We start from the raw sequence: 14410 nt of genomic DNA, 5'->3' as shown, positions 1-14410 counted from the left end.
ACCCTCCCGCATTGCCGGGCCCCGCTGAGCTGCTGCCGCCGCGCAGGACCGGACTATGTGCAGACCGAGCGCTGTCGGAGCACCGAGCTGTCGGCAGGAAGGGCGGCCGCTCTGGCGGCGCTTCTCTCCGCTGCTGACCGCCCCCCCGGCGGCGTGGGGAGGCGGGCGGAGACAGCCGGCTTCCCGCCCCCCCTCGGCCTCCTCCCGCCTCCGCGCCTCCTTCCCTCCCCGCGTCACCGCCGAGGCTTCGAGTACGGCGCCCGCCCAGCGCCCGCCGGGACGAGGAGGCTGGATGAGGACTCGCGTCCCGGGGCGTTCGGCAGCCCCTCGGGCATGCGGCGGGTTGCGGGGACTCTGCCCTGCCCTGCAGCCGAGCGGGGACATCAGGTAACTGAGCGCCTTGAGCCGGCAGGAAAGTTGCCTATAGCACCCTGGGTGAGGTCCAGGGCGGTGTAGGCGACTCGGGCTGCTGTGCACTGCGGGCGGGGGGACGGGGCTGGCAGCGTTAGAACAGCGTGCCGGGTTCTGCTGGCTTTCCCCAGCCAGCCTCGCTGTGTTCAGGACAGCCAAATATTGCCGGAAAGTAATGCATAGCGGGGCGCGGGAGAGTTCGGTGCGTTTGTTGGGCATAGCCCGAAATACGCTGTTTCTTCTGAATCCCGTTGTGCCGAGGGCTTTCTAACGGGACCTTTGTGGGCTCAGCGTAAACTTCTAACAGATGTGTGGATTTTAATGAAAGCAATGTGAGGATAAATCCCTTTCCAGTGATGCCTTGCTTCCCTTTGCTCATAGTTTCTATCAGAGGCACTGAGATTTTTTCATTTATTCTAAAATCAGTTAAAGAATAGTAAGTTATCAGGGTGCCCCGTTGGTTCTGGGTGCTTTTGCTACAAGCTGAAACACTGACACTGGACCACTTTAAATCAAGAAATAGAAAACATCAATACTTCCAGAAACCTGCTTTCCTGCTTGGCCAAAGCAGTGAGCACTGCAAAATGCCCTGAAGGTGAAAAGATTTCCTGTTTCAGAAATGAGATGGTCCCCCATAGCAAGAATGCTCTGCACTTACTCCGTGGGTTAAATTGGAGAGAATCTGCCTCAAGGATTGTGTCAGCTTTAGCTGGGAATGTTTTACTTCCAAATCTCCACAGTGCCAGTGTAATGCCACAGTGTTTGTTGCAAAAGCCAGAGGAAGTAATCAAATGTAATGAGCTTAATTTCACTAGATTATAAAATAACGAGTTTTGGACCCAATTTAGGAGATCAAAAGGAGAACAGCTTGAGCAACGTTCATCTGTTACTGCAGGTAATCCCAGTGGTTATGCATGAAGCAATACAGTTATGATGATTTTCAGATTGATTGTAGTTTTTAATAAGCACACAATTATTTTCCCTAAAAAGCTCTGTGACCCAGCACACCTTTGGGGCTGATGCGTATATGCTCAATTCTTGTATTAATGGACTTTTAAAATATTGTATTAAACTAAGAGAAGTTTGAAAAAGAGAAAGAACTATGAGCGTAGGTAGAACTTGAAATGCTTTCCACCTTTCTGTGTTTTGTGATGCCTTTTGGTGTTGTTATTTTTTTTTTTCATTGTTAGCTTCAAACACAACTTCTCCCTGAGTTCTCATGAAAGTGGCAGAATTTCTTAAGTGTGTGAAACAATTTGCTATTGTCAGATATTCTGTAGCTCTTACTTCCTTAAAAAGATAGATACAACTTGGGAGTTATCATTTTTCTTGACAGCATGACAGTTAAAGCTTGGTTTGCATAGCAGCAGGCACGTGTGGTGCATTAAAGGATATCATTCTGAGCTGTCACCAAGTAACTTTTCAATGTGCTTTTGTGAAAGTGAATGTACTGCTTGTAAAATGACAGCTTGAGTGTAACTGAGTGTTAGGATGAGGAATTATGTAGTGATATAAGAGCTAATTTAAGGTTTTAACTGCAGTATTGATACTGCATTCCTGTGAATATAGTGCTCAATTCTGTAAACAGGTAATTGATTAATTTTCTTCATATTCATGTCTCAGTTAAACTCTAAAAATGCTCTGTTGATGCAGTTGTGTTTAAGCTGCCTGGATGTGGATTGTGCAATTTTTCCTTTTTATGTTATAGTGAAGAAAATGCTTCATTTGCTGATAAGCTTTCTGATGATACATCCAAATGACCTGTAATTGTTGCTATTTAGAAGCTGAGGTCATATTAGAAGTTGTGAGCTTAAACATTTCCGTGTGCCAGACAAGTGTTGTTTGAGAGTATGTGAAGCCTTATGCTGTGAAAATCAGCAGGTGAAGTGGGGAAGGTATATAACATACTGTTAAGGTATGGGAATGTGGGAAGTTTGGGAAAGAGCAGTCAGTCAGGAATTTGGGGGTGAACTTTTTCCATAATAACAAAGTTACCAGCTTTTGAAAATAATATGTACCTTGAGGGTGTGAGGTAAAATGTGTATTTGGACATGGAGGCATTTGCATTTACCTAAAGACAGTATTTGCACTTGTAATGTTTTTGTTGTAGGTCTCTTTTCAAATGCCTTTCTGCTGTGCTTTAAAGTCTTCTCCTGGAGGTTTCTCTTAAACCAACATAGAAAGTTTGTTACTTCATTGGTAAGCCTGTCTGGTGTGGCTGGATTTGGTAAATAGCGGTGAAACTAGTTCACTGAGAACAGTGTTTCTATAGGAGGAAGAGGCTGTTAAGAACTGAAATACCAGTGACACAAAGTTGCCTTAGCTATGAGTTCAACAGCTTGGCTTCGAGGAGAGTAGAAAGTAAGCACCATGGTCAGCTCTTGGGAAAGGATTCCTTCTGGCAGCCACAACTGGACAACATTCCTGCAGATAGCCCAGTGAACTCTTTCTTAGTTGGCGCACAGGTTCTCTGTGTTGGCATGCCTGTTCTTCAGTTGTTAATCCAGCCAGTCTTATCTTAGCTGAAGGAGTCCTGATGTGCTCAATTTCACTTTTAGATTACCTTTTCTAGACCTCTGGTAAATAATATTTCCTGCTGAACTCTTTGACTTCATACTCTTTAAGTAGAGCACAATCTGTGAAATTGGAACTGTGTCCATACAAATAAGTCAGGTGAAAGTATTAGCTCGTACTCAAGGCCATACTTAGAAATCCAGTGTATTGTCTTTTATGCAAGAGTATGCTATTGCTGGGCATTTTTCACTCTCTTGGTGACTCTCATTCCATTCTGATCAATGGCTGAATGCATTTTCAGTTCCTGTATTTTCTCAGTTGATCATTCTTAGCTAAACTTACATTGGTTAGCTGCATTTTAGTTTCTCCTAGATCATGTCTTCAATTTTGTATGACTGTTCTGAATTCAAATCCCCTTTCCCATTTCTAACTTACAGCTCTCTCAGGCTGGTGTCATATTCAGATTTACGAATATACTCAGTCAACTAAGCTATTAAGAAGGCAATAAATATCTAGCAGGTCGGACCAGGGAACTTTTTAAGAATGTCTTCCCATTTGTCAATGAATTTGTAATAAAGATTCTCTGATTATGCTGTTGTAGCCTATTTTTAAAATACTGCAGTGTTTCATTATATAGATGCTATATGGGTGCATAAATACAGTTGTTACTGCCTGTTGCCCACTACTGTAAAACCCAAAGCAGTAGTTTGTACTTCAGCTGTCTAGGTTTTACTTAGAAATGCAGTAATTTTCAAGAAAATAAAGTGTTCTTGATGCTTCAAATTTAGAAGATCTTTTTAATGCAATAGTTTTTCATTGAACAACCAAATACCTCCTTGTTAGGTCACTGTGTGGAGATTGTACATTGCAATCATATAATGTCTACTATTTGTAATTAAAATCCTGTTCACAAAGCTGATGAAAATTACCAGTGTAATATAAGTACTAGTTTTACTTCATGTTTTCTGACAGTTATGAATGGTAGGTGGATTTAATCAGCAAACAATGGGAAATAACATGCCATATTACTGACATGCTTAACTGAGATGTTTTACATAAATTCTATGTATGTCGTGCAAGGGCAATGCTTGTACACGTGTATGAAACAGTAGAGGAAAACTACAAACAGCAGTGAAAACTGATTGTCTGTTAGGGGTGTATGTCCTTGAAAGTCTTAGCAATCAAAAGTTTCCTAATAAATTTCCATTGTATTAAACTTGGTCTTAAATTTACCTGTTTTCTGCTAATATGTGGTGGCTTGGATTTAACAGAACAATACTGAACATCTAATTATCTTTTTTTCCACTCCAGTGAAGAGGCAAACTATGATGTTCCAAATTAATATATTTGTCAATAGTGCTGTTGATTTAAGTCACACAAATAACAGCTTCTGAAATTGGAGAATTAGTTTTGTGAACTGCAGCATATGTAAATTATACACAAATACTCCAATAAATTATTTATTTGTGGCTGTGCAACAAGCAGCCAGTATTTCCTTTGGTGAACATTTGTTATTAACAGTTCTAAAAACTTCATAATATTATTTCTATGGAAAATAAACACAAGCTGTCTTCTACGGGTTTATGATAGTTGGTCTACAGTTTGAATTTCAGTATAGTGAACACAATTACCATTTAGTATCATTAAAATTATTGGTAATAACATAGAAAAGCGATACATTTTAGAATGGGACAATTTTGAGCACGTACAAGCCCCCCAAAAAATAAACAGAAAACCCACCAACGTTACTTAGTTAAGAGTGTGTAAGTCAGAAATTTATTTGGTTTCAGAAACAAAGACATTCTTTGAATAAATATTCAGCAATTTTTTCAAAATAAAGTTTCTCTTTGAATGAGTGTAAACTACTTTGCTTAATTATTTGTGAATGATGATGTGAAAATTTGTGGAAGGGTACAATTTCTCTTGCTTGATTGTTTTAAATGCAGATTTTCTCAGGGATATGAAATTCTGCATGAAGGTTTTTGCTGGATTTGAAGAACCCCTTATTTTTCACAGAGAAACACAGGCACGCAAATAAATTGTACCCAGCATTTTCCTTGCACCATTTTCACAAACCTGCAGGTATTTGAATTAAACAACAAAAGAGAACTGAAATGGAAAAACCTGTCTGATTAAAAATGTATTGCTGGGATCTCCCACTCCACTGTTAAAAGCAAACTCCCAAAAATCATTTGAGAAGGAAGGTTTTAGGCAGTTTAGAAAAAAAATGTATGGGAGCAGCTGCTGTGGAAGTATAGAGAGAACCTTCCACCCTGTCACTGTTATGTGAGCTGACACTGGGTTTGAAGCCACTTCTTTAGAAATAAATGTTCAGTTTTTAGAAAACATTTTACAGTGTCTTGGTAACAGCCAAAACTGCTTTTTTATCTAAAGGGAAATATCATATTAATGATTCTCATAGGACATTCATCCTTAGAATCATAGAATCATCAAGTTTGTAAGATCATCCAGTCTAACTGTCCACCTATCATCAATATTTTCCACTAACCACATTCCTCAGTACAATGTCTAAATGTTTCTTGAACACCTCCAGGAACTATGACTCCACCACCTCCCTGGGCAGCCCATTCCAGTGCACAACCGCTCTCTTAGAGAAGTATTTCCTAACATCCAACCTGGCATAACTTGAGGCCATTTCCTCCTGTCCTTTCACTGGTTACGTGGGAGACAAGGCCAACCACCACCTCACCACAACCTCTTTTTAGGGCAGCTGTACAGAGCAATAGTGTTTCCCCTGAGCCTTCTCTTCTCCAGACTGAATAATCCCAGTTCCCTCAGCTGCTCCCCATCAGACTTGTGCTCCAGACCCCTCACAGTTTTGTTGCCCTTCTCTGAACACACTCCAGAGCCTCAGTGTCTTTTCTTGTTGTGAAGGGCCCAAAACTGAGCACAGTACTCAAAGTGTGGCCATCCTTCGATGACCTGTGTTCTTCATGACCTATAAGGAAATCAAGCCAAGTTACCTGCATGATTGGAGGTCCTCTCAGGATCTTTTCAGTCATGTGATGAGTTCCTTATGCATTATGAAGGAAGCATAGATCTGCTAGAGCTGGAATACTGCGCATTCACCTTTATTTCCTTTCATTCTCTTTACATAATGAGGGATGCTGTAAGAGATCATTCAAGCATTTCTGCAGTCCCCATCTTCTCCTTTTTTGTCATTAGATGGGATGATTATTTCTTTTATATGCAAGGCTGAAGAATACAGCTGGGTATTTTGGTGGTCTGATTTTTGTACTCTTAGGGTTGGTTAGTAAAGGACTGGAGGCCATGAATAAAAGGATGTACTCTCGTTTCAACTACTTCATACTTAGTTGAGAATCATCTACTAGTATAATGAAACTAATTTTCTGCTTTCTGTGTTAGCAGGATGAACATCCATGTTCGAGTTATTCTATAGTAGTAAAAAATGGTGTATAAAATAAAAAAGCAGGAGGCACTCTGAAAGCCTCTTGAATACCAGCAAAAATGAATCCTAACAGCTTCTACCTGATCCTTTACTGATTGTGATCTATTGGTGTTCTGGACTCTGCACCATTTTTCTCCATTGGCTTTGTTCACTCTGGAGAATCAGGCATTGTTTGTAGGTCCTTTGTCATGCTGTTCTCTAATGTTTCCACTTTTTCCATATAAAGTTCCATTCTCCAAAGGATGGTTTTGATCCTTGCTGCTTCTGGCCTCCTCCTCCATCACATACCTGCAATGAATATGTGCTTTTAAAGACCTACTTTTTAAATCAGAAGATCATACTTCCCAAGTTGATTATACCAAATCTGATTGAGGTCTCCTTTGCAAGCAATGAGAGGATGTTTCTGTATATCCCCGGTTGATCTGTCACAAGCCACAGCGTGCTAACCTCTTCCTTGACAATTTATGTGGCAAACAGTTCTGGAATATAGCCGTAAGAGATAAATGTTTAGGTTTTGTTTCCTGATATGAACAGTCACATACAAAACCATGAATCTCCTCAAAGTTTTAGAAATATTTTGTTGTTTTTTTTCCTCAGAAGAGACAGGATACCAGTGAGGTGTACTGGGATAAGAGGTACTGATACTGTACAATGAGCTCATAAATTATTTGAAGAAAGCGAGTAGGGAGATGAGAGCCTTTGCTGAATAACAGTGAATTAATCAAGGTATTTGCAACTAAAGCTTCAGTGTTACTTCCTAGGCATGTTAACATCTATTCTCAGTATACCCTGTAGAATCTAAAGAGATCTTTGTTTTGATGCTTACCTTCATTCACTTCTCTTTAAGTACTGTTGGCTTCTCAAGTAGGAGTACTGGAATTATTTAATTTAACGTAATGTGAAATATTAATTCACAGCTCAGTGTTTATCAGAAAAGTAAATGAAATATTAGGAATTAGGATAAAAAGAACCGATAGCAACATAAAAATTGCATCCTGAAAATTAAAAGTATTTCTGCGAGTTGTAAATAACTTGTGTAGTTACTTTTCATCTATATATTAAAAAAAAAAAAAAATACAGGTTTATAAGCAACTCAGAGAAAGGCAGAAAACATGTCAAGGAAATGCTATATTCTCTTCAATAGATGATCAAACTACAGCTTTTCAGTTTGTAAAAGGTGTTAAAAGCTAGTATGATTAAAGTCAATAACATTGAGTGATATGGAAAAAAGTGATGATGGGCTTATTCACCATTATTTCTCATTCTGTGATGAGAACAAGCAGTGAAATTATCAGCATTGAAGTAAAATGAATTGTTAAATAATTAAGCTGTCAAAACTGTTGCTACACGATATTATAGAGGGTATGTGTGTAAAAGAACTCAAAGCAGATTTTTCATCGTGGTGGGCCGTAAGTTCACTGGTAATGATCAGGTGGGATGGTCCAGACATGCTTGCTGGCATAGGATTTCTCTCAGTCAGTCTCAAAGAAGTAGATGAACTTGCCAATGACAATACCAGTCCTTAGCGTGTTTCTTTCATTTCTTTTCATAAGAATCCTCTTATTCAGAAACAAGATAGTGACTTGATATACCAAGTATTGTCACTGTTCTATTCAGCTGTATGCTATATATGCTGTTTTCACCCTGTGTCTTTCTCAAAGGAATGGAATGCATTTAGCTAGCCTAATACTGCAGTCTAATTAAATTATCTTGTCATTTGTGGTGTTTTAATTCAAGGCTTGCTTCTTGTTCAGCCTGTGTAGATAAAACTGCAGCACAAAGTTTAGATTATCTGAATCACTTATTACTCTTTTGAACTGACATTAAATTGTGGTACCTGTTGGTTTAATACTGCCAAAAAGTCTGTGTTTTGAGGAATAAGTAAGTACCTACATATCTGCTTTTTCAAGGAGAGAACTAGTATGACATTTTGGTCAAGTGTAATTCATTCAGGTTTTACAGCTGTCTTGAAAATAATTTAGTCAAGATATAAAAGAGGAATTTTTGTGTTCCAAAACATTAGGTTAAGCATTTTACACATTTCAGTTCTTGATGCAACTGAACATTGCTTTGATGCAAGTCCATGCCAGTTCTGTACTATTGTACCATTCTGTCTTAATTCTAAATGCAAAGGAATGCATTAAGAAAGGAAAAATACAATTAAAGATACTACATTTTAAGAAGTGTAGTTGGTTTCAAATTAATATTAAACATGCTGTGCTTAGGCTTATAGCAAACTCAAGGCTAATGAAAGCTTGAGTTCTAACTTCTCAAAGGAAAGGGAAAGTTAACTTTACTCAGACAAGTAGTGAACACTTTTTTTTCCCCCAACTTAATAGCAGGGTTTCAAGGAAAATATGTACATTTATGGGGAGGAGCATTTTTTCTCTTCTTTAATAATAGCCTTTTGTTATCTTATGTTTGACTGATGGCTGAGAGCAATATTTTGCAGCCTCATCGGGGTGCATCATTCGTTTGTTGCTTAGGTCATTATACTTTGAAATGTTTGCAGTAACCCATCAGCATGAGTTACTGGGTACTTAATAGTGTGTAATTATGATACATGCATGATTCCACTCTTTGTCCAGCTTGTACATGCCTTTCTAGCTCCTACGTAGAGACTCTTTTTGTGAGAACTGGAATAAGTTCTACTTTTTTAAATGCTCATCTTTGAGCAATAGAGGAAGAATCCATGTGTGGTAAGAGAATTTTCATGTTCCTTGCTTTCGTATTTCCATAAGTGAAGGCAGGTCTTAGACAACAGAAATGTCAATAGTAAAGGAAAGTATTCTTCTCTCATCATAAGTATACACTTTGCCTCTGTTATCTTCTCATTAAAACTAATGATTGATAAACTCTTCTCAGTTTGGAGATTATTTACTTTCATAGTAATCTAAGACACAGGAGGTATCTAAAACATTAAATGAGAATTGTTATTGGCATTATGCAACATCTTTTATACAACACTTAATTCTTCTGCGTATGTGAAAGATAAAGGTAAGTTTTGTTTCTCTCTGCATTCCAGATGTGTTTTTATTTTAGATCTGAATGACAGGTTATCTTGCAGCCAATTCAGTTGGTAAAACAAATCCATCATCTATTGTTATTTTTTACTCAGCTGAGTCCAGAAATATTTTAATAACAAATCCATTCAGTCCCTGATTCCAACAAAAAATGCACATGTGCCTAAACATGCCAGTAAATTCTTCTTTGAGGTTGCTCATATATTTGGCATCTGCACATATATCTGAGCATGCCAGACATTTATCTGTGATGAATGCAAAACTGATTGAAGGTCTTATGTTGCCAAATAATCATTTTTGGACATGCACACTGATTCATGTGTTTTCTGTAGTACTATCATCGAGCTGGTGACCAAGTACAGATGATGGTTCTCATCTTTCCAGCTCATGTTTCCAGCAAAGACATTTGCTGGACCCACTCTTGGCTGACAGGCTGACTTCAAGGTCCCTGACCATCCAAAAATCAGCTCTTCATGCAAATATCTAAGAGTTGATGCCATCTCTAAAATCTACTCCTCATCTATCCATCACTAGGCTTTATTGATTGAACTGTCATTTGTCAGGTATAATCTCTGATTCAGGGTCAGTCTCTTTACCATGTGTATTTGCAGTTTCCAGGTAACTGTGTAAATGATGAGCATAGATTTAATCTTTTCACGCAGACAGTGTGCAGATATTTCTAATCAACAATAGAAGTGACTAGATTGAAATAATTTGTTATTTTGAAATAGAAAATCTTCTTTTCATTTAAACTGCAGCTCTGTAAGATTTTCTAATGTTTTTGTGGAGTTAGAGGACTTTGGATAGGGTCACCAAACTGTATCATACACATATGTCTGTGTTTCATTCACTTTTCCTAGCTATTACATCTTCACTGACATGGCAAAACATTCTAAAAGATAGCACAAGCCTGTGTTTCTTCATTAGATAGCAGAAGACTTCTCCTTTGATCCTGAATTTGTCATGGCAAATTGAGCTACTACATAGGTTTTTTTGTCTCTTACTTATGAGTTGCAACAATTGAGCTAATATGTTTTACAGGGCTACGGAAGGCACAAGATTTATCGTATCAAAAGAAATTTCAGCTCAGATATAAGGCATCTCTCAATCACTGTCACTGTTGACACAAGCAGGATCCCTCCTGTGAGTTGTTAACTTACCCTGAAGGAACTTCTGATCCAGTTTCAACTTACTAAGACCTGATAATATTTTAAAAATATGATACACCCTTCTAAGATTGTTACACTCACTGTCTTTAGGCTTAATCAGCTGTGATATTCATTCTGAGAAATATTCTTGACAGCCTTCTTACTTACCAGAGAAACAGAATAGATGTCAATATGTGTATTAGTTAAATACCGTGCTTGTGTTTACAGCTGATTTAAAAAAAAAAAAAAAAAAAAAAAAAAAAAGGAATTGATTAATTCCAAGGCTCCTTTTAAAACAGACAATGAGAGAACAATTCAGTTTACTGAAGATGGGCATCTGAGTCTTTAAATGTCCTGTCTGGCCAGTAGTGGTTGCTGTAGAAAAACGGTAGCCTCCCAGATCTGGTAGCTCATTGTAGACGCCTTAGGTACTTTGAGGCACCTAAAATGCATTTATTTTGGCAACTGAGAAAGTCCTTCATTGACAGAGTGCAGTTTTTCCAACAGATAGACTCCCCCATATTTATTTTTTCTCTTTTTTCCCCCTTTTATTTCCTTCAGTCTTGAATCTCGCTTGTTTGCAAAAGCCAAAAGACTCTTGCTTCATAAAGTCCTCCATGTTCAGAAAATATATGAAATACCTATTCTGCCCTAGTTGACACCAACATTTCAGAATTACTAAGTTGTCTTTTCATGGCGCATAAAAAAGTGAGTGCTGAAAGTAGCATATATGTATAGCTGTAGTAGAAATGTATGTAAGCAAAATGTAACTGTCTTTCTAATGTTTGTTTCTACAAAAATAGGGAGCAAATAAAAGCAATAAGAAAAGCAAAAACATTGGAGAGAATTGCTGTGTTCTTTTTTCTTTGTTTGTTTCTTTGGTAGTCTACTGAAAAAAGAACAGATACCTGATAATAAGTGGATTGACTGAAGCTGTCAGTAGTAACAAGCTGTGTCTGCAGTCCCAGAGTTTTCCTTGTCCTGATAACATTTGGACAGAGTGCCATGACTTTCTTTGAGTAATTCAGCAAACTGTTATCATTCTTTCCCTTCATCCTTTTGAATAGTTTATTAATGGATACATTATTCCAAAGGAGATGCTGGCGTGACTTTTCTTGCTGATGGTTTTAGCTGCAAATTCTTCTTTCATGAAAGACATGAATTACACTTTTTCACAATTTAGGTGTTCAATGAGAAAAAAACAAAATACCAAACAAACTTTCGATAAAGGCTTCTGTCACTAGTCATGTAGTGTCACAAGCTGCACAAGATACGTGCAAGTGCCGCAAGTCAAAAAATGTCACAAGTCATGCAGCTGACAAGGCATGAAAAATAAAGACAGCTACTATCTTCAACAGCCACAGAAGAATAAGGAAATAGGGTGATTCTAATGAAAATAAAAGATTCTATCTTTTTCTTGTAAGACAGTCTTACTCTATCATTATTCTCTAGAACCATTTGGCAGTAACAAGTGAAAAAGTGAAACTGACAACAGCTGAGTGTTGATAATAAGGAAGAACATTGTGCTGGTATATGAAAATGTCTAAAAGATAACTCAAACCAGCTTCATTTATCTACTCACAGTGGATATTAAAATAATTTTCTGATAACAGTTCTGGAAAATCGTGTACTCTTACTGTGTGTGAAATAAGTCTCCTTTAACAAGGAACGAATGACTTTAATAGGGAAGAGAATATGTCCCCACAGAGTGTTTGGAATAATACTGTCGCCTGTACATTTCTGTAGACAATCATGTTAGGAATTAGACATGTCTGTCTGCATAGAGATGTGTGCAGATGTATGTAGTGTTTGAGTTTCAGCAACTTTTGTGGAAGTTCTGTAGCTATGATGCTAATGTGAGTTAAATTGTTAGACAGCCAGTGCAGTGACATGGGAAAACGTGTGCACTGTGTTTACTCATAGTTCTGGCATGGCTTCAACATGTTACTAGAACATTTTTAAACATAATATTTAAAAGGACTCTTGAAGCACTTTATAAAATCGCAAAATTAATCAAATAACTAACGTCAAATTCTGACAAATGCATAAGTTCAGAAAGACAATATACTTCAACCTTTCACATTACATATTCCCTGTCTGTGCTGGTAACTGCTTTAAATTCAGGAGCTGCCTTGTACTGGAAAATATTTTGCTTATTATGAAGAATTTAAGAGAATTTAATGAAAAATTTAATAAGTGATGATAAAATTGGAGTTTGAATTGGCAGTAAAGCAGCTAAAAGTAGATAATTTTGAGTTGTATTTCAGATTGTGTGTGAGAATGTGCCAATCCACGTAGCTGTCTCAACTTCATTCTAAAAAAAATAAAATAAAATAAAATAAATAAAATTGTTTATTTCCCCATGTATTGCCCTATCTTCACTATCTTCAGCTGTTCCTGGGCAGCTTTAGCACTACAGACAGTTTACATCAACTCCACACATCCGATTTCTTGGTTTCTCTCTTGCGTATTGTTTCCCTGTCCAGTAAAACTCTTGTCTCTGATAAAGTGCTCCTATCACTTCTCTGTAATATGTATGACTTTTTATTTCTAGTCACTGCCTGAGCATAAGCCAGCTGGCTTTTGAAACCACAACGAAAATCTGCCTGGCCCAACTTTATACCAAAATTCTACAGAGAGCTCTGTTAGCTGGAAGATGAATCTACAGTAGAAGTTTTGCTTAAGCTAGAGGAAAAGCACTTTTTAAGCAATTTCAGGACATCATCCCAAGTTAAGTTTTAAGTATGAGGTAGAGGTAAATTTTCATTATAGAAGCTTCCTTGAGCTTTGACTTACTGAAGAGTCTATGGTGTAGTTAGAGTACTGTAGGAAATTAATACACTGTTTTTCTCACCTCATCTCTCATTACAAACCCTGACTTTCTTCAGTGACATTGATAGTTATAAGTTTTGCTTAGATCTCCTCTGTTGTTACTGCTAAACAGTAATCTGTCTCTTTAAGAGATTGACTTTGTCTATTACAGAAGCGTCTCTTTCAGGCAACACAATTTTTGACTCATTTGTGCTATTTTTTCCCATAATTATAAAAACAAAACAAACAAAAAAACACACAAAAACAAACAAACAAACAAAAAACCACAAAAATAAAGCCCCAAAAATGTGGCTCTGGTGACTTGGTGACTTTCTGTTCTTGATCACTTCTGTCTACCAAAGTAACTGAGTAACTGAAGGCAGGCACCATCTGATGCTATTGACCTACTGAGAATGCCTCATGTCTCACAGAGTGTTGACCTCTACTATGAAATCTAACACAGATTTGATGTAAGTGCAGAGAATACATGTAATTGAGAAGTTGTATTCCGGTTATGTATCTAATTTTACAATAAATACATAATGATCTAAGTTTTGTAAATAAATAAGTAGACTTCAGCTTTCAAAGTGGACAGATCTCAGGGCTTACTCAGTGACAAGAGATAACTTCCCTGGCACGTTAACATTTTATTCACCTGCAGAAGGTACAGTGTTTCTTAAACATATCAGACTCTATTGCAATTCTATAAGAATCCAATTATCTTTTCTAACCTTTTCTTTTTTGTCTTAATTTTTTTCTTTAATGACAAGCCAAATTCTGTTAAGTGCTTTGTCACAACCCCTCCCAGTCATTTTGCTCACCTATTGCAAGGCGGAGAACAGTGTTTTGATATTTCATCAACATTACCTCAGAAGAAACTCTGAGAAAACAACTGCTTAATACATACCATTTAATATTTCATTCACGTATTTATGTCTCAGCTTGATTTGTTGATACATGTTGGTATGTAACATTTCCTAGCTACACAAATCACTTTTTAATATTTATGTCAGGATTGCACTGATAGTAACATTAAGGTCACAGTGTTTTTTGTAGGTTATCCATGGGAGCAC

The 14410-nt window shown here is 37.6% G+C and overlaps 1 protein-coding gene across 4 annotated transcripts in view; it reads left to right on the top strand.

Moving 5' to 3' along the window:
• The first annotated feature begins 216 nt into the window (after positions 1-216).
• Positions 217-14410, top strand: part of SGCG (sarcoglycan gamma) — a 103591-nt gene continuing 89397 nt past the window's right edge. For 3 of the 4 annotated variants that reach the window (XM_015852142.2, XM_015852137.2, XM_015852135.2), the window contains exon 1: positions 247-387. The gene's annotated coding sequence lies outside the window, so the exon portion shown is untranslated. Of the gene's footprint in view, positions 388-14410 lie in introns of all 4 variants that reach the window. The other variant, XM_015852141.1, reaches the window with a different exon arrangement.

This window comes from Coturnix japonica, chromosome 1, assembly GCF_001577835.2.
Source record: "Coturnix japonica isolate 7356 chromosome 1, Coturnix japonica 2.1, whole genome shotgun sequence".
NCBI classification, from domain to species: domain Eukaryota; kingdom Metazoa; phylum Chordata; class Aves; order Galliformes; family Phasianidae; genus Coturnix; species Coturnix japonica.
The sequence above is the reverse complement of the archived record's forward strand: the minus strand, read 5'-3'. Positions and strand labels throughout refer to the sequence as shown.